Source organism: Pristiophorus japonicus, chromosome 18 (genome assembly GCF_044704955.1).
Source record: "Pristiophorus japonicus isolate sPriJap1 chromosome 18, sPriJap1.hap1, whole genome shotgun sequence".
In the NCBI taxonomy this organism is placed as follows: Eukaryota; Metazoa; Chordata; class Chondrichthyes; family Pristiophoridae; genus Pristiophorus; species Pristiophorus japonicus.
The window spans coordinates 20,479,521-20,504,865 of record NC_091994.1 but is presented as its reverse complement, the minus strand read 5'-3'; the positions used below and the strand labels follow the sequence as shown (position 1 = coordinate 20,504,865).

Sequence of the window (25,345 nt, the reverse complement as noted above, 5' to 3'; positions counted from 1 at the left end):
GGGTCAAAGCAGGAAAAAAGGGTAAAAAAACTAATTTAAAAGCTTTTTATCTGAATGCACACAGCACTCGTAACAAAATAGATGAATTGACGGCACAAATAGATACAAATCGGTATGATCTGATAGCCATTACAGAGATGTGGTTGCAAGGCGACCAAGGCTGGGAATTGAATATTCAGGGGTATTTGACAATTTGGAAGGACAGACAGAAAGGAAAAGGAGGTGGGGTAGCTCTGTTAATAAAGGATGAGATCAGTGCGTTAGTGAGAAACGATATTGGCTCAGGAGATCAAGATGTTGAATCAGTTTGGGTGGAGATAAGGAATAATTAGGGGGGAAAGTCGCTGGTGGGTGTAGTCTATAGGCTTCCAAACAATAGCTACACTGTTGGACAGAGTTAAATCAAGAAATAATGCAGGCTTGTAAAAAACAAACGGCAATAATCATGGCCGATTTTAACCTTCATATTGATTAGATAAAGCAAATTGGCCAGGGTAGCCTAGAGGAAGAGTTCATAGAATGTATCCAGGATAGTTTCCTTAAACAGTATGTTGCGGAACCAACCAGGGAGCAGGTTATCTCAGATCTGGTACTGTGTAATGAGACAGGATTAATAAACGATCTACTAGCAAAGGATCCTCTAGGAATGAGTGACCATAACATGGTTGAATTTCAAATTCAGTTGGAGAGTGAGAAAGTTGGATCTCTAACCAGTGTCCTAAGCTTAAATAAAGGAGACTACAAAGGTATGAAGGCAGAGTTGGCTAAAGTAAACTGGGAAAATAGATTAAAGAGTGGGACGGTTGATGAGCAGTGGTGGACATTTAAGGAGATATTTCATAACTCTCAACAAAAATATATTCCAATGAGAAGGAAAGGCTGTAAGAGAAGGGTTAACCATCCGTGGCTGACTAAGAAATAAGGGATGGTATCAAATTGAAAACAAGGACATACAATGTGGCCAAGACGAGTGGGAGGCCAAAGGATTGGGAAACTTTTAAAAGCCAGCAAAAAACAATGAAAAAAATAATAAAGAAAGGGAAGATAGATTATGAAAGTAAACTAGCACGAAATATAAAAACAGATAGTAAGAGTTTCTACAGGTACATAAAAAAGAAAAGAGTGGCTAAAGTAAATGTTGGTCCCCTTGAGGATGAGACTGGGGAATTAATAATGGGAACAGGGAAATGGCAGAGACTTTGAACAAATATTTTGTATCAGTCTTCATAGTAGAAGACACTAAAAACATCCCAATAGGGGATAATCAAGGGGCTTTAGGGAGGGAGGAACTTAATACAATCACTATCACTAAAGAAGTAGTGCTCAGTAAAATAATGGAGCTAAAGGGGGACAAGTCCCCTGGACCTGATGGCTTGCATCCTAGGATCCTTAAAGAAGTGGCTGCAGAGATAGTGGATGCATTGATTATAATCTACCAAAATTCCCTGGATTCTGGGGTGGTCCCAGCGGATTGGAAAACTGCAAATGTAACGCCCCTATTTAAAAAAGGAGGCAGACAGAAAGCAGGAAATTATAGACCAGTTAGCCTAACATCTGTTGTTGGGAAAATGCTGGAGTCCATTATTAAGGAAGCAGATGCAGGGCATTTGGAAAAGCATAATTCAATTAAGCAGAGTTTGCATGGTTTTATGAAAGGGAAATCACGTTTGACAAATTCTGTGGAGTTCTTTGAGGATGTAACAAGCAGGGTGGATTAGGGGGAACCAGTGGATGTGGTGTATTTGGATTTCCAGAAGGCATTCGATAAGGTACCACATAAAAGGTTACTGCACAAGATAAAAGCTCACTGGGTTGGGGATAATATATTAGCATGGATTGAGGATTGCTAACTAACAGAAAACAGAGAGTCGGGATAAATGGGTCATTCTCTGGTTGGCAAACAGTAACTAGTGGAGTGCCGCAGGGATCGGTGCTGGTGCCTCAACTATTTACAATCTATATTAATGACTTGGATGAAGGGACCGAGTGTAATGTCGCCAAGTTTGCTGATGATACAAAGATGGGTGGGAAAGTAAATTGTGAGGAGGGCACAAAATCTGCAAAGGGATATAGACAGGCTAAGTGAGTGGGCAAAAATTTGGCAGATGGAGTATAATGTAGGAAAATGTGAGGTTATCCACTTGGGCAGAAAAAATAGAAAAGCAAATTATAATTTAAATGGAGAAAAATTGCAAAGTGCTTCAATATAGAAGGACCTGGGGGTCCTTGTGCATGAAACACAAAAAGTTAGCATGCAGGTACAGCAAGTAATCAGGAAGGCAAATGGAATGTTGGCCTTTATTGCAAGGGGGATAGAGTATAAAAGCAGATAAGTCCTGCTACAACTGTACAGGGTATTGGTGAGGCCACACCTGGAGTACTGCATGCAGTTTTGCTCTCCATATTTAAGGAAGGATATACTTGCATTGGAGGCTGTTCAGAGAAGGTTCACTAGGTTGATTCTGGAGATGAGGGGGTTGACTTATGAAGATAGGTTGAGTAGATTGGGCCTATACTCATTGGAGTTCAGAAGAATGAAAGGTGGTCTTATTGAAACATATGATAATGAGAGGGTTCGACAAGTTGGATGCAGAGAATATATTTCCACTCATAGGGGAAATTAAAACTAGGGGGCATAGTCTCAGAATAAGGGGCTGCCCATTTAAAACTGAGATGAGGAGGAATGTCTTCTCTGAGGGGTGTACATCTGTGGAATTCTCTGCCCCAGAGAGCTGTGAAGGCTGGGTCATTGAATATATTTAAGTCGGAGATAAACAGATTTTTGAGCGATGACGGAATAAAGGGTTATGGGGAGTGGGCAGGGAAGTGGAACTGAGTCCATGATCAGTTCAGGCTTGATTGTACTGAATGGCGGAGCAGGCTCGAGGGATCAACCAGCCTCCTCCTGCTCCTATTTCTTATGTTCTTATCCTCATTTCCTGTCTTTCTCTCCTTCTTCCTTTATCTCGGCCCCCTTTTTCCTGTGGTACACTCTCCAGTTTGTCTTGTTTTTTTTTCTTGGTTTCTCTCACTTCTAGTTTGAATTGAAGGTATTCACTGCTGCTATGGATGTCCATGCAGAGCAGAGCAGGTCTCCAGTCGTCCTGGTTAATCCTTGCCACTGGACCAAGACCTAGCTCTGTCAAGCCCGTGTGGTGGCTGGTGTGCAACGGTCACCACACGTTAAAAAATTGACGCACAGGTATCTTCCGCCCTCAATTGGAGTTCAGGACTGGAACATCGGGTCCTTCATTGAAACATCTGTGAACTCGTGGAAGCAAGTCATCCTCGCTCGAGGGACCACCTATGATGATGGAATGATGAAGAAGGGGATGGCCATGGCATTCTCCTCAGCAAGACAAGCAAAAGAAATACCAAAGTTTGTCAGCATATGCAAGAGATTATAGGGGGAAAATTTGGCATGCTGTACGCCTCCCGTTAGCGCCTCTAAAGGGGAGTGCTAATTGGGCGAAAATGTGTTTTGCCCCGGGGGGGGGGGGGGGGGGGTGCTAATGGGGTGAAAATGTGTTTTGCCCGGGGTGGAGGGGGCTACCAAATTTGCACGAGAGTTAGCGGAGGCACAAAACCGGTAGCATCTGCCCCCCCTGCCGGTAGCGCCCTGGGCCGCTGCACCTCCGGTGATGATGACATCGTCATGCGCAGCGACCCATTTGCGCCCCGCAGCAGAAATTGGGCAGCGCCCCATGAGGCTGCTGTGGGCGATGTCAGCGCCAGCCTTGAGGGTTGCAAACTGGGCCACACTTCGCCTGCGGGGCGAAACTTAATGGGGAGATGCGCACCGCCATTTTTATTTCCGCCCAACATACCAGTCCGGCCTCTGGGAGTGTTTTAGCGGGGTCCGTCCCGTGATGATGCAGCTCAGCACTCCGCTTCGGTGCCAGGCTGTGGCCACGGCACCCTGCATCCCCGGTGGCCTAACGGAGGCCCTGTCAAAACCCCTGCAGAGCTCGCAGCATGCCCTCCCCGTTAATGGAAAGGCTGGGCCCCGTGATTACGTCAGCACTACGCAGAGAGGCCGTGTAGCGCTCCGACCTGTGCACGCTTAGCGCTCCAGACCCACCCCGCGAGGGGAAGTGGAGCGCCCGACATTGCGCTCTACTTTCTCTTGGGGCAGTAACCTCAATTAATGTCGAGGGGTGGGACTTCTGCGCCAGGGGCAGGAAGTCCCAACTCACAAAGGTTCCCACCCCAAATGAGGCGATACGCAATTTTGCCCCTAATCCTGAAACAGAAGATCAAGTGTGAAACCTTTGTTCAGGGAGTGTGTTCGGCCTGGCCAAACTGTGCAGCTTCAGGCTTCAAAAAATTAGGATGTTTTGGGATTTGTACTTCATTGCTACTTGTCAGTTAATGAAATACTGGGGCCGAGTGGTATATACAGGAATTAAACATTCATTACAGAGAACAGACTTGCTGTTCTTGGATGAATAATGACTTTTCCTAATCATAAGAAACATCCAGATTCCCCCACACAAAGTCCAGACAAGAAAGTGTAATCCATCACAAGATTGCAATCATTGGCCCGGATGTTGCTGTAATAACGGCGAGGCTATCAGTATTCGCTGTTATTACTGGGTAAATCTGACAGCAACTTCTGGCGTCTGCACACACACAGTTAAACACTGAAATCGCTGTCAGTGATACCCTGCTCTTCGACAGGCCGTGCTGTTGCAATCTTTGACGATGGAATCTGCATAAAAAATCAATGTAATGGCGTGAACATGTGCTAATTGCTGACTTGTACCACTTTAAAAATGGCTGAAAAGGTTAGTGCTGAACCTCTCTGGCCCTGAAAAATTAATTTTACAAGTGTGGAGTCTCATTCCCTCAGAAGAAAATTAATGTTGCAGATTATTTTAAGTATGTTAATATTTTTTTTTCTGTTTTTCTCTTATCTATCTCCTTAATCTCATCTGTATGTCCCAATCTTTATTTTGCTTCCTTTACAATGATTTCATTGTGATTTATATTTCCATATTTTTTTAATTTCCTGATGTGCCTCAATGGTGATACTTCAATCTGATTGGTTGAAGAGCCTTCCTGCTGCTTGCCCCACTCACAGAACTCCTGCAGAGGGCGCAGCACTGGATCAGGCATCGGATTAGTAGAAATCTCTGCTGCCAAGCCCGCGAAAGGTCTCTGGGCAACTGTACATGGGGTGAACGACAAAAGCCGTTCCTTCGCCGCTGAGAGCATTAAGTAAGTTCTGTCATGGTTGATAGTTTATTAATATGTTCTGCACAATAAAACATGCCATTGGATGGAATTCTAACTTGAATTACACATACAAGTACCATTGGAGACATCAAAATGTTCCTTGAGCAGGCATCATGTGGGTTACCTAGAATGGAAAGTGCTGTCAGCTAAGGTTAAATGGTTCCTGCCATCGGCATTGGCCGTTTAGCCCACCATCTTGGGTTAAGCTGCAGGAAGGCTGCTGTCTAAGCCCACCTGTACATGCCAGCAATTTATTTTTGCCATTGTTGGCTTACACAATGTATAGTATTGTATTGGCAATAATATTGCAATTGTAAGCCTTGCCCCATTGTTACTAAAAAACCACCCCACATATAAACAGGGTCATTTGATAACATTGCGAATTAATTCAATTATGGATCCACTTTCAATGGATAGAAGATAGATGCGTGAAAATAATCAGCTACTCCCATAAGCATTCTGATAATAATTCACAGTTGTGAAAATTCTGTGCACTGGTGGTATAGGCCATTGCACCCCTTTCTGCCCACTCCATTCGCAAATTCCCTTACCAGTCTATCTTCCCAGATTCCCTATCCTGTTATTTGTTTGTTTTCATTGTGCCTCTCTACTCTTTCCTTCTCTCCAGGCTATTCCACAAGGCTCAAAGATTATCAAAGCATCTGTGTGTCAGGGTGAAAGATTGTAAATAAATAGTAGCAATTATTTCCATAGGTCGATGAATTGGTAACAAGGTGCCCCAAAACAGATTAGTACTAGAAGCATGAAGGGGGAGATTAAGAGGAATTTTATCATTACAAAGAATTACTAGAATATGAAATTCTTTACCACACGTGACTATTGAAATCAAGACAATCACAACAACAACTTGTATTTATATAGTGCCTTTAATGTAGTAAAACTTCTGAAGACACATCACAGGAGTATTATAAGACAAACAATTTGACACTGAGCCACATGAGAAATTAGGGCAGGTGACCAAAAGCTTGATCAAAGAGGTAGGTTTTAAGGGAGGAAAGAGAGGTAGAGAGGTTTAGGCAGGGAGTTCCAGAGCTTAGGGCCTAGGCAACAGAAGGCACGGCCACCAATGGTTGAGCGATTATGATCATGGATGCTCAAGAGGGCTGAATTAGAGGAGTGCAGATAGCTCTGGGGAGGGGGGGTTGTGGGGCTGAAGGAGATTACGGAGATAGGGAGGGGCGAGGCCATGGAGGAATTTGAAAATAAGGATGAGAATTTTGAAATTGAGACGTTGCTTATCTGGGAGCCAATATAGGTCAGCGAGCACAGGGGTGATGGGTGAACGGGACTTGGTGCGAGTTAGGACACGGCTATGGAGTTTTGGATGACCTCAAGTTTAAGTAGGCTAGAATGTGGGTGGGCCAGCCAGGAGTAATACCCAGTTTAAATATTTCAAAAAAGTTAAATACTTGAGAAGTTATTGAAGAGTACAGGAAAGGCACAGGTAATCGGATTTGAGTAGATGGCTCGTGTGTGTGTGAGCCAGCACCAGCATTGATACAATGGTCCTTCCATACCAAGATTTCTATGGAGAACCTTCTTCACGCCTCTTCAGGCCATCTCAAAGTTTTTACAATCCCCCCTTCCCACTGCATATCAAACTTGCTGAGCATGTCTCCTCCTCAATATCCCTCCCTTTTGACTGCTTACTGTCAGCAGTAAGCACGACTGCTCGTTGCTCCCTACCAGTCTCATACTCGCCTTACAAACGATGCATCCAATATCCTGCAATCTTCCAGTTTCTTCAAAGTACCACACACTGGCCGTGATTTCGCCACCCCTGGCAAGTTGGGTGTGGCCAGCATTGCTGGCATGTGGGAAAGCCGCTCCCGACTCCATCCCGCCCGCTCGCAGCAATCTTCTGTGGCTGAGGCTTATTAAGCCCGCCTTGTGGGGTTCCTGGCCAATTAACAGGAAGCCAGTCTGATTACATCATCTGATGACGCATCAGCTGGTTTCCTTAAAAGGGACCATGTGCATGTTGATTTTGTCAGTTGCTCTGTCAGTGTTCTACAGCACTGAGCTGCTGCAAACACTGGCAAACATTGCACAAAGGTGCACGGCTGCACACAGGCTCTCCCATCACTCCCTCCAGAGTCACCGCACGCAGGGAGGTTCTCGTCCCTTCCAATGGGCGTAAGAGACCTCCCCAGGAGACCAATGCAGCCTGGGTGCACATTGCACAGGAGGGCAGAAGCAGGAATGTTGTCAGGAGGAATTGGCTGCAGTGGCGCAAACCTTTCAATGATCTCAAATAGATCACGAAATGTTACTGCAAACCCACATTCAACCTCATCCTGCTGTGCCACTCATCACATCCCCATCACTCTGCCTTCCCCTACTCCTGCACATCCTTACTCACACCAACTTACCTTGTACCTCCAACCAACCATCCCTCTCTTTCTATCTACATTATCACATCCCCATCTCATTAGCCACCCCTCACACTCACCCAAATCCTTGTCCAATCATACCAACTAACACACAAGTGTAGGTACTTGGGTCATTTAGCCAATGTTCATGTAAAGTATATGTTGATGTGTTGTCAAACATTGAAATCTTTATTTTCAGCACTTTGTTTTCTTGGACAGGTTTGTGGGCACCTTTGGAAGTGGCTTAGTGAGTTTTTTTTTAAAATTCGTAGCCAATCGTTCCAATTCTTTGTCAAATCACAAACGCCAGAGGTCACCTTGCACACATCAAGGATCACTCTGCGCCAATGCTCTTAGCCAAAAGGCCCAGAGCCACTGCACCGTTCCTGGAAGTACTGCAATACCAGGTTCGTGCCATGGAGGTGGATGGGTCAGCAACCCCACACACCTCCGTGGAGGTGGATGAGTCAAGCCACCCCACCCACCTCCTATTTCCAAAAAAGCAAGCATATACCTTCCTGATCCAGGGAGAACCACCTTGGGGTTATGGTGGTTACTCCCCTGTCAGGTCAGTTACGCATGATCTTAGCCAAAAGGCTGAGAAGCGATTAGTGAGTTGTAGTGAATGGTGAGACATAAAGGTAACCCCACAATGGTGATGAGTGTGAAAGGAATGGCTTGGGCATTGCAGGGATGCTTCATGGTACTGGTGTGGGGTGGTGCCAACCTGACGCATCATGTGGGAGCCAGAGTGTACAGCATCAAGTAAATGTGGCCATGGTGAGGTCTTCCTGGCTTCCTGGGCAGCAATGTGGTCAGGTGCTGATGCCCCGTGTCCTGTGCAGCATCAGTTGATTGCGGAGAAGGTTGGTGCTGTTGTTGGTGATTCTGGTGTGTTTAGTCATGTTGCCGTTGGGACTGATCGTAGTAGGATTCTGAGGACCAAGGTGAGATTTTTTTTATTTATTTTTTTTTTAAGGGCAGCGATGCTGCTGGAATAGATGGCAGGTGAGGTTGAGATGACAGAAGCGATTCTGTCCATAGCGAGAGTGGTTGCTCCAAGGAGGTGACAGTGAATAGAGAGTTCACGGCAAACACATCAAAACTGCATACAGCTCAAAATGTCTCTTCCAAAACTTGAAGGCTGTAGCTCCTGATATTGGAAAGTGAACTGATGTGAAAGGGTAGCTGTTATACCACGTCTGCAGGTGTCAACTAGCCAAAGTAACGGAGAGTCACTGAGAACCCAACTCCAGTTACCGGTCATGTTCCCCAAGGGATGGTAAACCCGTCAAAAGGTTGGTAAAATTGTAAGTGCCTGCTTTTAATCCTTTTAAGTAGCATGCAATTACCTGTCAACTATCTTAATGAAGTGGCCCGCCACTTGCTGTCGGGTCTGTGATCTGCACACAGACCTGACAGATCAGAAACTGACATGGAGGCGGGTTTAGAGTGAGATCCCGACCCGCTGTCAATCAGGGCCTCCAAACCCGCACTCGCAGGGCTGGGAAGATTCCGGCCACTCATGTTAGAGATTCCATTTCCTTTCTCATGCTTCAAAAAACCTTCTTGCATGCCTTTAAAATCCTTCCTTCCTCAGAATCTTTTATCCTTGTTCCAACATATCTCTACCCAATGGCCAGCTGATCCACCTGTGCCTAGGCTCCACCTACTTCATGGCTGTTCCGACCTTTTACACTATCACCTCTGATCTCCTTGTTCCTTGCTCTTGCAGTAGGATGGTGGAACCAATGAAAGTGATCCACTTCCCTTTATGCTTTTGATGATCCCACAACAGTTTCACATCTATAACGCTGAAAGAACAAGGCTGCAGAAGTGGGACACTTGGGAGAGGTGGGAAGCATCTATGGAGTGGGTGGGAAAAGAACACTTCACATACTCATTGGATGGGAAGAAAGTTAAAGAAATGCTCCTCCGAAGTCTTGCCGGTAAATACAAGGTTCCTGAACATATAGATAGGAGAGATCTCGGGTTTGTGCCAACTCACACATGAATTGTAGCCATTTGAATGAGGTAGCAGAAGACAACTGGAGTCCACTGAAGTGTATTCCAGCAAGGGAGTCAACACCTTCAGAAGAAGATGGAAGAAAACTGTCAGGAAAAATAAAAAATGGGTAAAGACAAATGGGAAACAGAATTGCAAGTGGCTGGACAGGTGGGAGTACAGTTGGGCATTATCACTTTTAATTATAAAATATCAAATTTGCTCTGCCAGTCCTCAGAGGCAGCTGATGAATTTAGTAACTAATGGTCCAAAAAATTAACTCAAGAGAAGAAATTCATTTATGACGGGGAATAGTGATAACGCTAAAGACTTGCCATTAATTCAACTCTGAACTCCTTAACATCCACATATGCTTCAGGCATAAAGAAGCACTCAAAAATAAGAATTGAAAAATATTTATTGTAATACTGAAATAAATGCAAGGTAGGATCTTAGAGAGAGGCTTGGAATGAGGTGGCTGAATAGGTCCGAAGCTGTGCCTTCCTACTCAAGAAAGAGTACCATCTGTTAAAACAAGATGTTCTGCTCACTGAATGAAAAATCAGTACAGCATGCTAAAAGAAGAAAACATTAATAATTGTAATGAGGCTGTTTTGCCGGTAAAGTAATCCAAATTGATTATCCTTGCTGGTTCTATTTTCAATGAACCTGTATGGGGGTGAGTGTTTGAAGTGCTGATGGATCTTCCAGACCTGATCTATATCAGCTGCCTGAGTTTTGCAGAAAGCATAAATCAGACTCATCGCCTACACAACCCTGAACAGTGACTCACCGCCTGCAACAAGCAGCACATTCCCCAGAAGACCACTTCCATCCGTCACACTGCACATGACATCACTGTGCCGGTGCGTAACCCACAGCCACCCCCACAGCTAATGCCCAGATTTGGGAAAAATAAATCTCCTGAACAGCGATTGTTGTCTTCGCATAATAAAGAGGTCCAAAATGGAAATGCAGGGAGCATGAGGAGAATATGCATCGGCGTAGCGGTAAATTCATGGGAACTTAACCAGTTGTGAACATGACCAGCAGCGCTCACTCATGCCTGCAGTCCGTGACAGCTTGCGTCCCCCTCTTTTGTTTATTTTGCATGATTATGGCAAGTGATTGGTCGTAGCAATCTGCTGAGAAAATGGCACTGTCGCTGCCTCTGGGGCTTCTTCTACAAAATGATGGTACTTGAGCAGCAAATCTTGCTTTCTGCAGTAAGAGCAGACATTTATGGGATACGTCACAGGGGGTTGCACCACATCGAGTATTCTGCTCTGTCCATCATCTGCCACTTCCTGTTGTGCCTCCTGAATGCACTCCTCACAGAATAGAAACATAGAAACATAGAAAATAGGTGCAGGAGCAGGCCATTCAGCCCTTCTAGCCTGCACCGCCATTCAATGAGTTCATGGCTGAACATGAAACTTCAGTACCCCCTTCCTGCTTTCACGCCATACCCCTTGATCCCCCGAGTAGTAAGGACTTCATCGAACTCCCTTTTGAATATATTTAGTGAATTGGCCTCAACTACTTCCTGTGGTAGAGAATTCCACAGGTTCACCACTCTCTGGGTGAAGAAGTTTCTCCTCATCTCGGTCCTAAATGGCTTACCCCTTATCCTTAGACTGTGACCCCTGGTTCTGGACTTCCCCAACATTGGGAACATTCTTCCTGCATCCAACCTGTCCAAACCCGTCAGAATTTTAAACGTTTCTATGAGGTCCCCTCTCACTCTTCTGAACTCCAGTGAATACAAGCCCAGTTGATCCAGTCTTTCTTGATAGGTCAGTCCCACCATCCCAGGAATCAGTCTGGTGAATCTTCGCTGCACTCCCTCAATAACAAGAATGTCCTTCCTCAAGTTAGGAGACCAAAACTGTACACAATACTCCAGGTGTGGCCTCACCAAGGCCCTGTACAACTGTAGCAACACCTCCCTGCCCCTGTACTCAAATCCCCTCGCTATGAAGGCCAACATGCCATTTGCTTTCTTAACCGCCTGCTGTACCTGCATGCCAACCTTCAATGACTGATGTACCATGACACCCAGGTCTCGTTGCACCTTCCCTTTTCCTAATCTGTCACCATTCAGATAATAGTCTGTCTCTCTGTTTTTACCACCAAAGTGATAACCTCACATTTATCCACATTATACTTCATCTGCCACGCATTTGCCCACTCACCTAACCGATCCAAGTCACTCTGTAGCCTCATAGCATCCTCCTCGCAGCTCACACTGCCACCCAACTTAGTGTCATCCGCAAATTTGGAGATACTACATTTAATCCCCTCGTCTAAATCATTAATGTACAATGTAAACAGCTGGGGCCCCAGCACAGAACCCTGCGGTACCCCACTAGTCACTGCCTGCCATTCCGAAAAGTACCCATTTACTCCTACTCTTTGCTTCCTGTCTGACAACCAGTTCTCAATCCACGTCAGCACACTATCCCCAATCCCATGTGCTTTAACTTTGCACATTAATCTCCTGTGTGGGACCTTGTCGAAAGCTTTCTGAAAGTCCAAATATACCACATCAACTGGTACTCCTTTGTCCACTTTATTGGAAACATCCTCAAAAAATTCCAGAAGATTTGTCAAGCATGATCTCCCTTTCACAAATCCATGCTGACTTGGACCTATCATGTCACCATTTTCCAAATGCGCTGCTATGACATCCTTAATAATTGATTCCATCATTTTACCCACTACTGAGGTCAGGCTGACCGGTCTATAATTCCCTGCTTTCTCTCTCCCTCCTTTTTTAAAAAGTGGGGTTACATTGGCTACCCTCCACTCCATAGGAACTGATCCAGAGTCAATGGAATGTTGGAAAATGACTGTCAATGCATCCGCTATTTCCAAGGCCACCTCCTTAAGTACTCTGGGATGCAGTCCATCAGGCCCTGGGGATTTATCGGCCTTTAATCCCATCAATTTCCCCAACACAATTTCCCGACTAATAAAGATTTCCCTCAGTTCCTCCTCCTTACTAGACCCTCTGACCACTTTTATATCCGGAAGGTTGTTTGTGTCCTCTTTAGTGAATACTGAACCAAAGTACTTGTTCAATTGGTCTGCCATTTCTTTGTTCCCCGTTATGACTTCCCCTGATTCTGACTGCAGGGGACCTACGTTTGTCTTTACTAACCTTTTTCTCTTTACATACCTATAGAAACTTTTGCAATCCGCCTTAATGTTCCCTGCAAGCTTCTTCTCGTACTCCATTTTCCCTGCCCTAATCAAACCCTTTGTCCTTCTCTGCTGAGTTCTAAATTTCTCCCAGTCCCCAGGTTCGCTGCTATTTCTGGCCAATGTGTATGCCATTTCCTTGGCTTTAATACTATCCCTGATTTCCCTAGATAGCCACGGTTGAGCCACCTTCCCTTTTTTATTTTTACGCCAGACAGGAATGTACAATTGTTGTAATTCATCCATGCGGTCTCTAAATGTCTGTCATTGCCCATCCACAGTCAACCCCTTAAGTATCATTAGCCAATCTATCTTAGCCAATTCATGCCTCATACCTTCAAAGTTACCCTTCTTTAAGTTCTGGACCATGGAATTCTCTGCCACAGAAAGTGGTTGGGGCCAATTCACTAAATATATTCAAAAGGGAGTTAGATGTAGTCCTTACTACTCGGGGGATCAAGGGGTATGGTGAGAAAGCAGGAAGGGGGTACTGAAGTTTCATGTTCCGCCATGAACTCATTGAATGGCGGTGCAAGCTAGAAGGGCTGAATAGCCTGCTCCTGCACCTATTTTCTATGTTTCTATGTTTCTATGTTTTAGACAGCCCCCATGCAACAGGAATAGCCGATCCCTCTGCTTGGCTCCTCGAGTCCAGTTTAATAAAACGGCAACATTTTTCTATCGAAACTTTAGTCATTTTCTCAGTTAGAAATTTTTCCTGGTTACTCACTGATTTATTTCAGGAAAGATAGAAAGAGCTAGTAGAAAAAAAAGCTGTCCTTCTTTGTAGGGCTGTTAGATTATCTGTGAAAAACAAGGTCATTTGCAACCAGCGAGAATGAGGGTTGTGATGAGGTCAGAAATCTGTCACTTCATCGATGATTACGCAGGACCCTCTGCATAACTAAATAGAAGATCGATGGCTTATTCTGGCCTGAGTGTCAAATGGAAACGTATTAGTTATCTTCAAAGTTTACTGAATTTTAAAGGTACTCTATTTAAAAACAAATACATGTACAGGGTATACCCTGAGAAGTTGTTCTGCATCTGGAATAACCATCAGCTAATGGTTCTCTAATCATCAGCAGGCACCAGTGATTAAGAAGAACTGCAGCATTTGTCCCAGTGAGGAGGGACCATTGGAACAGTGGCAACAAATTTGGCTTAAGCAGATGTCCATCTTATCTGCTCGCCCACTGCTGCCCCACATCTTAACAGAAGCTCATGAACAGAAGCATGTGCTGACATCCCTTGATATTCACAGAACAGGCCCAGTCTGGTGATATGATGTTTTAATTAGTGGCATATTTATTTTACATGGATGTTCATTACTGTACAGATTTCTGTGTGTACAGCTAACGGAGTGTCTGTGCAGATCTGTGGAGCTTGAAAAAGGGTATTTATGCACAAAAAAAATTGTGTTTAATGTAATGGAAATGGTCACCACCAAGGTAGTTGGTGGTGAGATCAATGTTTCTGTGCATCTGTACATGCTGTCCTGCTCCTGTGCATGTAGGGACCCCCAATGTACTAAGTTCTCATCAGGGTGTACCAGGAGCTGGTGGATTCTGAACATCTCACCTACATCTAAAGAAGCAGAATAGCAAGAAAACACCAGGACAGAGGCAACTGAACAGTTCTAAAAATGTTACATAAAACTGTTAACAGTGCTTCTCCCCAAGAAGGTGCAGAATGCTGCTTTATTAGCATAGTTAGCCTTGAGCTTTGCTATATATATTTGTGTATTTTTCTTGAGAAAAAGGCTGAGGGGTGACCAAATAAAGGTCTTTAAAATGCTGAAAGGTTTTGATAGAGTGGATACAGAGAGAATGTTTCCACTGGTGGGGAAGAGCATAACTAGAGGCCATCAATATAAGATCGTCACCAAGAAATCCAATAGGGAATTCGGAAGAAACTTCTTTACCCAAAGGGTGGTGAGAATGTGGAACTTGCTGCCACAGGGAGTGGTTGAAGCGAATAGTATCGATGCATTTAAGGGGAGGCTGGATAATCATATGAGGGAGAAGGGAACAGAGGGTTATGCTGATAGAGTTAGATGAGGAAAAGACGGGAGGAGGCTCGAGTGGAGCATAAACGCCGGCATGGACTGGTTGGGCCGAATGGCCTGTTTCTGTGTCGTATATCCTATGTAATCCTATGTAAAGTATAGGGTAGATAGAGAGAAACTATTTCCTCTGGTGGGGTGAGTCCAGACAAGGGAACAGGACCTTAAACTTAGAGCTAGACCGCTCAGGGGTGATGTCAGGAAGCATATCTTCAAACAAAAAAGGTAGTGTGTATCTGGAACTCTCTCCCCCAAAAAGCTGTTTGGGAAGGGTCAAGTGAAAATTACAAAAGTGAGATTGATAGATTTGTGTTAAGCAAGGGTATTAAGGGCTACAGAACCAAGGCAAGTCAATAGAGTTAATACACACATCAGTCATCATCTAATTGAATAGTGGAATAGGCTCGAAGGACAGAATAGTCTACTCCTGTTCCAATGTTCCTCGACTGCTATTTTAAAAGGATGTGTACAAATATTTGTGTGTGTGACCGGCTAAATGAGCAGCTGGGGCCGATATGGATGATTGATGTCAACGAGACTATTTGGATCATGGATAATGCAGTGTGTTAGCTAAGCCCATTGTTCTTTCCTCTTTAGGTTTAAATCCAGCCAGCCCAAACTTATGAGATGAATTTGTCATATTCTGACGGTTCTAAGAAAAAGGGTGGAAAGTCGGTCTTCTGCCGTCCCTCCCCCAGAGGGGCGGCAATGGTGGCGGAAAGCAGATACGTCCGGGCGGTCAGCTTCGAGCACCCCGCGAGGACATTTGTTGCCGGTATCGACCGGGGGAGGGTGGAGGGGTGGAGCTGGTGTGCCACGTCTCCCTGGTTGTGACACCAGCTCAATTCTTGGGTCGCGCTCGACAGCGCGCCCTGGTGGGAAGGCCTGTGGAAGCTGGCGTTCCAAGCTGTAGTGGTCGCAGTGAGGTAAGTAATGCAGACCTGAGGTAAGTGTGATTGATAAATTTTCTTTTGCCGATTTATGTTGTGGTGGCGTGAGCTATGTATTGGGAATGTTTTTGGTGTTTTGTTCAGGTTTTCCGCCCCCCCCCCCCCCAGGCCTCCGATATGGCGCTCCGAGGCCGGCGCTTTAGCTCGGGATTTTCCCTTGCTCAGCCGGCAACACCTCCCTTAGTGCCCCGCCCCACACTCCGGGCCCGGCTGCTGAATTTTTGCGGCGGCAGACGCAAAATTTACCGCTCTGCCCGGGACACCGCTCCAACTGAGGCACGACCAACTTTCCACCCCAAAGATTTTATATAGCGCCTTTCACAACCACCAGACGTCTCAAAGTGAAGTACTTTAGGAGTGTAGTCTCTTAGATTTGCCACGCGGTGAAGATCATGTCCGTTGTGCCCCTCAGTGGGCGGAATCTGCATTGCAACTCTGGGAGGAGCTCTTCAGCCACAGGGAGAAGGCGACTGAGGAGGATTCTTGCGATGACTTTCCCTGTGGCAGACAGCAGGGAAATTCCTTTGTAGTTACCGCAATCGGACTTGTCCCCTTTCTTGAAGATGGTCACGATTAATGCATCTCTGAGATCGCCTGGCATGATCTCCTCCTTCCAAATGAGAGAAATGAGTTTATGTATTCGCGCCGATAGTGCTTCTTCACCATGTTTTAGCGCTTCGGCGGAGATTCCATCTGCTCCTGAGATCTTGTTGTTGTTCAGTTATCGGATGGCCTTTTCTACCTCATGCCAGGCTGGAGTTGTGCTGAGATGGCAGCAGGTAGCATGCTGCGGGATGGAGTCGAGGACACAGGCGTCGAAGACAGAGTCTCAGTTGAGGAGATCTTCGAAGTGCTCCTTCCAGCGAGCACTGACGGCTTCTCTGTCCTTGATGAATACCTCTCCGTTCTTGGCCCTCAGTGGGTTGGGTGCTTGAGTCGTAGGTGATCTTGACTGCACTAAAGAATCCACGCATGTCGTGGCTGTCAGCTAGTTGCTGGATCTCCTGCGCTTTCTCCACAAACCATGTGTTCTTTAGGCCGTGAGTTTTTTGTTGGATCTCGGCCTTCAGACGTCTGTAGAGCTGCTTCCTTGCTCTCGACTTGTGTTGCTGTTTCCAGTTCAAGAGTGCCTTGCGCTTGTGGCTTATTAGCTCCTGGATCTCTCGGTCGTTCTCGTCGAACCAGTCTTGGTGTTTCCTGGTCGAGTGACCGAACATCTCTTCACATGTGCTAATTATGGAGGCCTTGAGGGCAGACCAGGCACTGTGGACTCTGCATCTCTGGATCACTGGGAGTCGTCAGGTTGGCAGTGAGGCGCTGGCTGAATAGGGCTTTCTTAGCCAGGTCTTGGAGTGCTCCAGCGTTGATTTTCCTGCGTCATTGTTTCTGCTGCCATCGCTGTTTAGAGGCTACGTTGATAACAGAGCGGATTAGGCGGTGGTCCCTCCAGCAGTCGTCAGCTCCCGTCGTGGCGCAGATGAATCGCACGTCCTTGTGGTACCTTGCTCAGCATATCCTTGTGGTCCCTCTTCACCGCGTGGCAAATCCAAGAGAAATGCAGGGAACAGCACCAACCTCTGTACATGGCCTTCTTTGACCTCACAAAAGCTTTCGACACTGTCAATCATGAGGGATTATGGAGCGTCCTCTTCAATTTCGGCTGCCCTCAAAAGTTTATCACCATCCTTCGCTTGCTTCACGACGACATGCAATCCGTGAGCCTGACCAACGGATCCACCACAGTCCCAATTCACGTACAGATTGGGGTCAAGCAAGGCTGTGTCATTGTACCAACGCTCTTCTCGATCTTCCTTGTTGCAATATTCCATCTCCCCCTTGGTAAGCTCCCCGCTGGAGTGGAGCTAATCTACAGAACAAACGGAAAACTGTTCAACCTACGCTGCCTCCAGGCCAGATCCAAGGTCGTCCCATCCTCTGTCATTGAATTACAGTACGCAGACGACGCCTGCGCACACTCGGAGGACGAACTCCAAGCTATCGTCAACAACTTCACTGAAGTGTACGAGAGCATGGGCCTTGCACTAAACATCCGTAAGACAAAGGTCCTCTGCCAACCTTCCCCCGCCACGCAGCACTGCTCGCCGATTATCAAAATCCACAACGAGACCTTGGACAACGTGGACCTTCCATACCTCAGGAGCTAAGGGCAGACATCGATGACCAAGTCCAACACCATCTTCAGTGTGCCAGTGCAGCCTTCGGTTGCCTGAGGAATAGCATTTGAAGACTTGGACCTCAAACACAGCACCAAGCTGATGATCGACAGAGCAGTAGTGATACCCGCTCTCCTATATGCTTCAGAGACATGTACAACAGACACCTCAAAGCAATGGAGAAGTACCACCAATGCTGCCTCCGCAAGATCCTGCAAATCCATTGGCAGAATAGGCGCACCAACATCAGTGTTTTCGCTCAGGCCAACATCCCCAGCATTGAAGCACTGAACACGCTCAATTAGCTCCGTTGGACGGGCCACGTCGTCCGCATGTCCGATACGACACTCCCAAAACAAGCGCTCTACTCTGAGCTCCGACACGGCAAGCGAGCCCTAGGTGGGCAGAGGAAACCCTTCAAGGACACCCTCAAAGCCTCCTTGAAAAAGTGCAACATCCCCACCGACACCTGGGAATCTCTGGCCCAAGATCGCCCAAAGGGGAGGAAGAGCATCCAGGAGGGCGCTGAATACCTCGAGTCTCTCCGATGGGAGCACACGGCAACCCTCGCACCCCACCCACTCATTCCTTCAACCACTGTCTGCCCCACCTGTGACAGAGACTGTTGGTCCTGCATCGGACTCTTCAGTCACGAGAACTCATTTTTAGTGTGGAAGCAAGTCATCCTCAACTCCGAGGGACTGTCTAAGAAGAGACGAAGAATGTGGGAAACATGGCAGCCAACTTGCGTACAGCAAGCTATCACAAACCGCAATGTGATAATGACCAATCATCTGTGTTTGTGATGTTGATAGAAAGATAAATATTGGCCAGGACACCGGGGATAACTTCCCCTGCTCTTCTTCGAAATAGTGCCATGGGATTCTTTACATCCACCTGAGAGGGCAGGCGGGATCTCTGTTTAACATCTCAGCCAAAAGACAGCACCTCCAACAGTGCAGCACTCCCTCGGTACGGCACACGAATGTCAGCCTAGATTTTTGTGCTCAAGTCCCTGGAGTGGGACGTGAATCCACAATCTTTAGACTCAGATGTGAGCGTGTGACCTACTGAGCCACAGCTGACTCAGGGATGCCAAGTGAAGTGCATTTGGAGCGTTCACAAACTAGTCCGAAGTGTGTATGAGTCCACAGTGCAGGGCCTTCCATAATTTGGCACTCTCAGTCAATATCGTCAAATCGCTATTATGAGAACTGGAACATTCACACTGGTGCAACATGGGTGCTCTTCTGAGCTTGGGTCAAAGGCATGTACACCTCACCTAAGTGAATCAGGGTGTTCCCAATGCAAGGATGAACCGGCCTCTATATTTGTAACAAAACCAGGTAAATCTATTTCATCCACAAATGCCTATTGTGAAATGTTAGCACACAGGTGCAACTGCGCAAATGGTAAAATGAATAGGGAGTGGGTGGTGTCGTGGAAAGTCCATCAAAGTCATTGTAAACTCTTGCCCGACACAGAGTCCAAATTTGCAAGCAAGCCTTTTGGAAAAAAATAATTTTTTTGCAAAAGGCAGCACGGTGTTATTGCTTCACCATCTTTGAGGTAGCAACAGTTGCAAGAACCCCAAGATTAATAGATTCCCATTACCGGGTACTGCCACCTCCACCTGCATATTAACACCGGCCCTGGACCCACGGCATTGCACTATGGGTTGGAATTGGAGTGTGATGCTTGCTGTATTACGTTGCTGAATTGCAAGCTACAGTGGTAATGTAAGTTAATGGCACTGCGGCAGATGAATTTAACCCAGTCTTTGTTATGTCAGAGATCGCGGTACAGAATACCAGGGGCTGTGACACTGAGTGCCTCATGTTAAAATCAAATACTTTGGCCGTGAGGCAAAATGCGTGGAATCTGCCACTGCAGTTTATTAGATTCTCTTTTTTTTTTGTTATCGACGCCTACTATCTACACAGTCACTAATTGAAGCCTGTGAACCATTAACCGGTAACTTCTCCCACACAAGTCAGTGGTGGAAACCGAGGAACAATTCCTTGATAAGTGACCGTTTCTGTGACTGACACACCGTGTGTCAAAATCGCCCACACTGATATTTGAAAGGAGTCTGAGCCTCCAAAGCCCAACATCTACTGGCTCTAAATAAAAGCGAGAGGAACCAATTAAAAAAAATTATGACTTCATGAGGAAAAAAACTTGTGAGAAATGATAAGGTTGAAAGCGAAGAAAATGCATCTAAACTGATTAGAAAAATTACATTCACACAACAAACAAAGGGCCGTAAATTGAGGGGCCTGCGCCTAAACCCGGCCCTTGTGATCTGTCAAAACTTCTTGTGACAGATCGTGTGTCTCCCTGGGAGAAGGGTCTTCGCGGACAGCAGTTTGGGCTATTTGCCCAACTCTTGCCCAGTGAATGTCCTTCACACTCTTATGTCGTAAGATTTAAAAGATAGAAAAAATAAATTGTATGACTTATTTTTAGATTAAAAACCCTGCCCATGAAGGTAAGTTTAACACTGTTAAAACATTTTTTTCATTCAAAAAAATAACTTTTAAAATAAAACATTGGGCTAGAAATTCAGTTCTCAGCAATAACTCTCTTTTTTCACCAAAATTAGCGTTATCGCTTCACTATTGCTATCGGGCCGTAAATTCAAGCTTTAATTTGCGCAGTGGTAAAAATCGGCATTGCACGAGGATTCGCGGCGCAAACCGCGATCCTCGTCAACTTTAATCCGAGGCCGATACCGCTACGAGTTGGGCCGAGGGAGGGCGGAAAAACACCTAAAAATAAATTGGAAAAAACAAAAAAACTAAATTCACAAAACATTTACAAGACACTTATCTAGCGAATCGCTGCAAAAGAATTAATAAAAATTTTAACTTACTTTTTTTGCAGGTCTTCATACTTACCAATGTTGGTATTTTTCATGCAAAATATGGGTGCGCACAGAGCCAAATTTTTGGCGAAAACGCTATTTCGGATATTGCACGACAGTGATCCTCTGTCCAGTGGTATTTAAAAACAGCCGCCGCAAAACGTCACCGAATTTTCCGCCGACTGAGTTTTTGCCAAAAAAGGTGAAATAGCACCAAAAGCCCGGTCTCAAAATCACTGAATTTCTCCCCCATTGAATTTAATTTAATTTCTATTACTTTAAAAAAAGTGAAGTGTTCTTTGTATTTGTGTGTGCGTTTTTTTGTTTTTAGGGATATTCTCATTGTTTTGGGGGGTTTTATAGGCTATTCACCAAGCTCCCATTACTATGAATGAGAATACTACATTGTGATTGGTGGTCCAGGCCTACGTGATCCCAGGAAGCGCTTACGCTCCCTGGGATGCGTGGGCCCTCTGTGCTGGGTTGCGCATCTAGACTTGGGACCTGAAGTGTTCATTCTTCCGCCACCACCAGGTACTTGCGTAAAAAGAATTTTGGTCGGAAGCATCCACCCACAGGAAACTACCGACCGCAACTTTTGGCCCATCGTCTCTTTCTACCACACTGCAAATACTACAAGTAGGCTTAGCAGTGTTGGTCTTCTTGTGACAAAACAAATCTATAAATCAGTTAAGTAGAGGCTGATAGAAGCCCAGGAGTGTGTTAACAATCCACCCGGGAGATTCAGGTGACAGGATAAACCTCAAGACTAAGTAGTCTGTGGCCAATATTTGAACTCCAAGGTTTTAATTTTTAGAATCTGCACACAAAAAGAAACCTTATACAGCACAAGAAGGGACGGGTAAATATCTGGCATAACAGGTCTCCTGCCCTTTCTATGAACTTATATTGGGAGTTAATGAATCCAGGTAATTTATGTCAATTAGAAACAGCAGTGCCCTGGAGCACTCCACTCATTACATCCCCCAACTTGACATCACTCCCCTAGCTAGTGCCCATTGCTGCCTCTCTTTCAGCCACTTCCTTTCCCACCTCAAAGTTTTACAAATACACACTGGCTTAAGCTTGTGGAACTTGATCAAAGACTTTCTGGAATTTAGACCCACTATATCACGGGGCTTTCCAATGCCCACTTGGGATATCACTTCCTCAAGGAGCTTGGTCAGGCAGCATCTGCTCCTTCTGAACGGCATCTCCTGTCGCTCTCAGTTGATTAACAGCCACAAGCGAACTGCGGGTGAGAGACAGATTCAGCTAAGTTCACAGTGAATAGGAAGAGTGTATTACCCAAATTCGTTATTCAATCCTAAGTCTTATCTGTAGTGATTTGAAATGGAAAGAATGGAATATCTCATCCAATGCGTTACTGAGGAAGAGTAGGAAAAACAAAATTATTGCAAGAATCTTAAAATAAAATGAAAGAATATTTTGCAAACACTGCTTGCTCGTAACAAGTACACAATTCAAATACACAAAATGTTTCTTCCGGCACTGGCGCAAATGATGCATTGTGTTTCCTCTTTTTATTTCCCCAAATGCCTGTTAATATACAATGTAGTATACCAAAAGTGAACTTTTGTTGTTTGTTTAGTTGCATTTGATGCAATTTTTATAGTTAAAACTCAAAGGCTGGGAAATTGCATAGCGCCCCGATCGGGGGCGGTAACATCCACGAGGCAGAGCTTCCTGCGCCAGGTGTGGAAGTTCCACTCGCGAAATTGGGGTTACCGCCCCTGAGAGGAAGTAGAGCACAAAAAACCGCGCTCCACGTCCACTCTGGGGCGCTAACCATCAGCCCAGCACTCAAGCGGAGTGCCGGGGTGCCAGATCGCGGCACGGGCCCCACATTCAAGTAAGTAGGCCGATTTTTTTTATTCACACTTACGCCACCTTCCTTTTAACTAGTGTCCCACGAGCAGCCGGCCACCATGTACGCGTCCCATGAAGCTGTTGCTGGCGTCGCCCAGCGCAGCTTCAGGGGGGCGATACCGAATTTCTGCTCCAGGGGAAAACGGGTCACTCCGCACAGTGATGACGCTACTGTTTACTGCCGCCACTAAACTCCCGCGGAATTTAACAGGAGTCGTTAGCGGTGCCGTGCCCGGGCAAAAAGGAGTTTGCTCCCTGTTAGCGCCTCTGGGGGGTGCTAACTGAAGGCGCAACGACCCCAATTTCTCCTCCAAAGAGTGCTTTCTTTTTTTTTTAGGACTAAAATGTTGATTTCCAAAATACTGCGAAGTATTGTGAACCCAAATCAAAATAGCTCCAAGAGCTTTGCAGCATGTTACTGACTGGCCAACTCCAGGCTGACCACTGTGAGGACCCGAGAGAAAGGATCATGTGTTATTGACTTGAAAAAGTTCTCTAAGGTAAGCAAACAATATCACTTTGTTGTCATAGGGAGATGAAGGACATCTATGGGTGATTCATTCAAAACTGAGCGTTACTAAATAAATCAATGATAAAAAGCTGTATTCTTACAGAGAGGGGATTGTAGTTGCAGACAGCAACTCAGGCATTCTTGAGACGGAGATGAAGAACATATATCATTTTTATATATGTGTATAGAAACATAGAGACAGCGAGAGAAAGAGGGAGTGTACATGCTGTTTTCACTGAGAAATGTTAGAAAGATGTAACAAAGAATGTACTGCTGGAAGGACTTTACACAGCACTTAGTACCCTGTCTAAATTCATACTGCTCTTATGTTTAAAGATCACTGCACAAAGGGACTGGAATAGATGTCGAGTTCTGGCAGCACAAGCTCCTGACTAAATCATAGAAAGAACACTATAGAATTAATAGTGAGTGAAGGTCGGTTCCGGTCGTTGGTAATATGGACTATCTGATCTGCATTTATCAATCATATATTGCATGATTTTCATCAGGTTACATCAAAGTGCCCATAACGACTGATTTTGCACAAGTACTTCAAAATTCATGAAAATACAAACCCCAAATTCTTAAATAAGGTGAGCTATTTCACATCTGCTCTTTTCGCAGGAAACGGAAAAGCCGGTGGTGTTCAAGGTGCAAGGACAAAGGAACAGTCAGCCCAGCAGCACCGTCACTTCCGTCAGGCAGTAACCCAGACAGATACAGCCACTTTGCACCTATTACGCAGTGATGAGGAATCGTAGGTCTCTGGTGCTGAAGGTGGAACAGAAGTGGTTGCTGCCGCGAGGCCAGCAGGGACAGGATGGATGCCCAGCATGCTTATCTGCTGTCTGCAGACAGCCTTAGTTCAGCAGCGATGTGTGGATGGATAAATATTCTGGAGTATTGCTCGATTAACCTTGGGAAATGGAAGATTTAGACATGGAGTAGAATTCGTGATAGGGTAGATCTGTGGAAAGAGCAGATTTCCTGGGCAGAATTCCCTTTCCTCAATCCATACTTTCTTATGCTCATCTTGTAATGTTCATTCTTTTGTTATTAAGGAATGAATATACCAATAGAGCCATATTACATGTAAGGTAGTGCGGTTAAAATCTTGTCAGTAAGAATCTCATATAATGTTGCTCAGGTTATTTTTGGTTCAGATTCCTGTCTAGACATCCACATCTCGGATAGCGTAAATATAAACGGAACTATACCTGAGGGTGTTTGAAAAGGGAACTTTCAGCATCTAAATACGTGTATTCTGACAAAGATCAGGGTTGTCCATAAGACAAAGGTCCTCCACCGGCCTGTCCTCACCGCACAGCACTGCCCCCCAATCATCAAGATCCATGACGCGGCCCTGGACACCGTGGACCACTTCCCATATCTCGGGAGCCTCCTATCAACAAGAGCAGGCAGCAACAACAAGATCCAACACTGCCTCCAGTGCACCAGTGCAGTGCCTGAGGAAAAGAGTGTTTGAAGACCAGGCCCTCAAAACTGCCACCAAGCTCATGGTCTACAGGGCTGTAGTAATACCTGCCCTCCTGTATAGCTCCGAGACATGGACCATGTACAGTAGACACCTCAAGTTGCTGGAGAAATATCACCAAAGATGTCTCTGCAAGATCCTACAAATCCCCTGGGAGGACAGGCACACCAACATCAGCGTTCTCACTCAGGCTAACATCCCCAGCATTGAAGCACTGACCACACTCGATCAGCTCCGCTGGGCAGGCCACATAGTCCACATGCCAGACACGAGACTCCCAAAGCAAGTGCTCTACTCGGAGCTCCTTCATGGCAAACGAGCCCAAGGTGGACAGCGGCATCACTATAAGGACACCCTCAAAGCCTCCCTGATAAAGTGGAAGATCCCCACTGACACCTGGGAGTCCCTGGCCTAAGACCACCCTAAGTGGAGGAAGTGCATCCGAGAGGGTGCTGAGCACCTCAAGTCTCAATGACGAGAGCATACAGAAATCAAGCGCAGACAGCGGAAAGGGCGTGCGGCAAACCAGTCCCACCCACCCCTTCCCTCAACGA

At 45.7% G+C, this 25,345-nt stretch overlaps 1 protein-coding gene and 1 pseudogene across 1 annotated transcript in view; both read right to left on the bottom strand.

Annotated features, from left to right (window-relative positions):
• cbarpb (CACN subunit beta associated regulatory protein b) overlaps nt 1-25,345 on the bottom strand; it is a 187,873-nt gene that overhangs the window by 99,602 nt on the left and 62,926 nt on the right. The window lies entirely within an intron of this gene.
• LOC139229465 (U2 spliceosomal RNA) lies at nt 8,002-8,240 on the bottom strand (annotated as a pseudogene).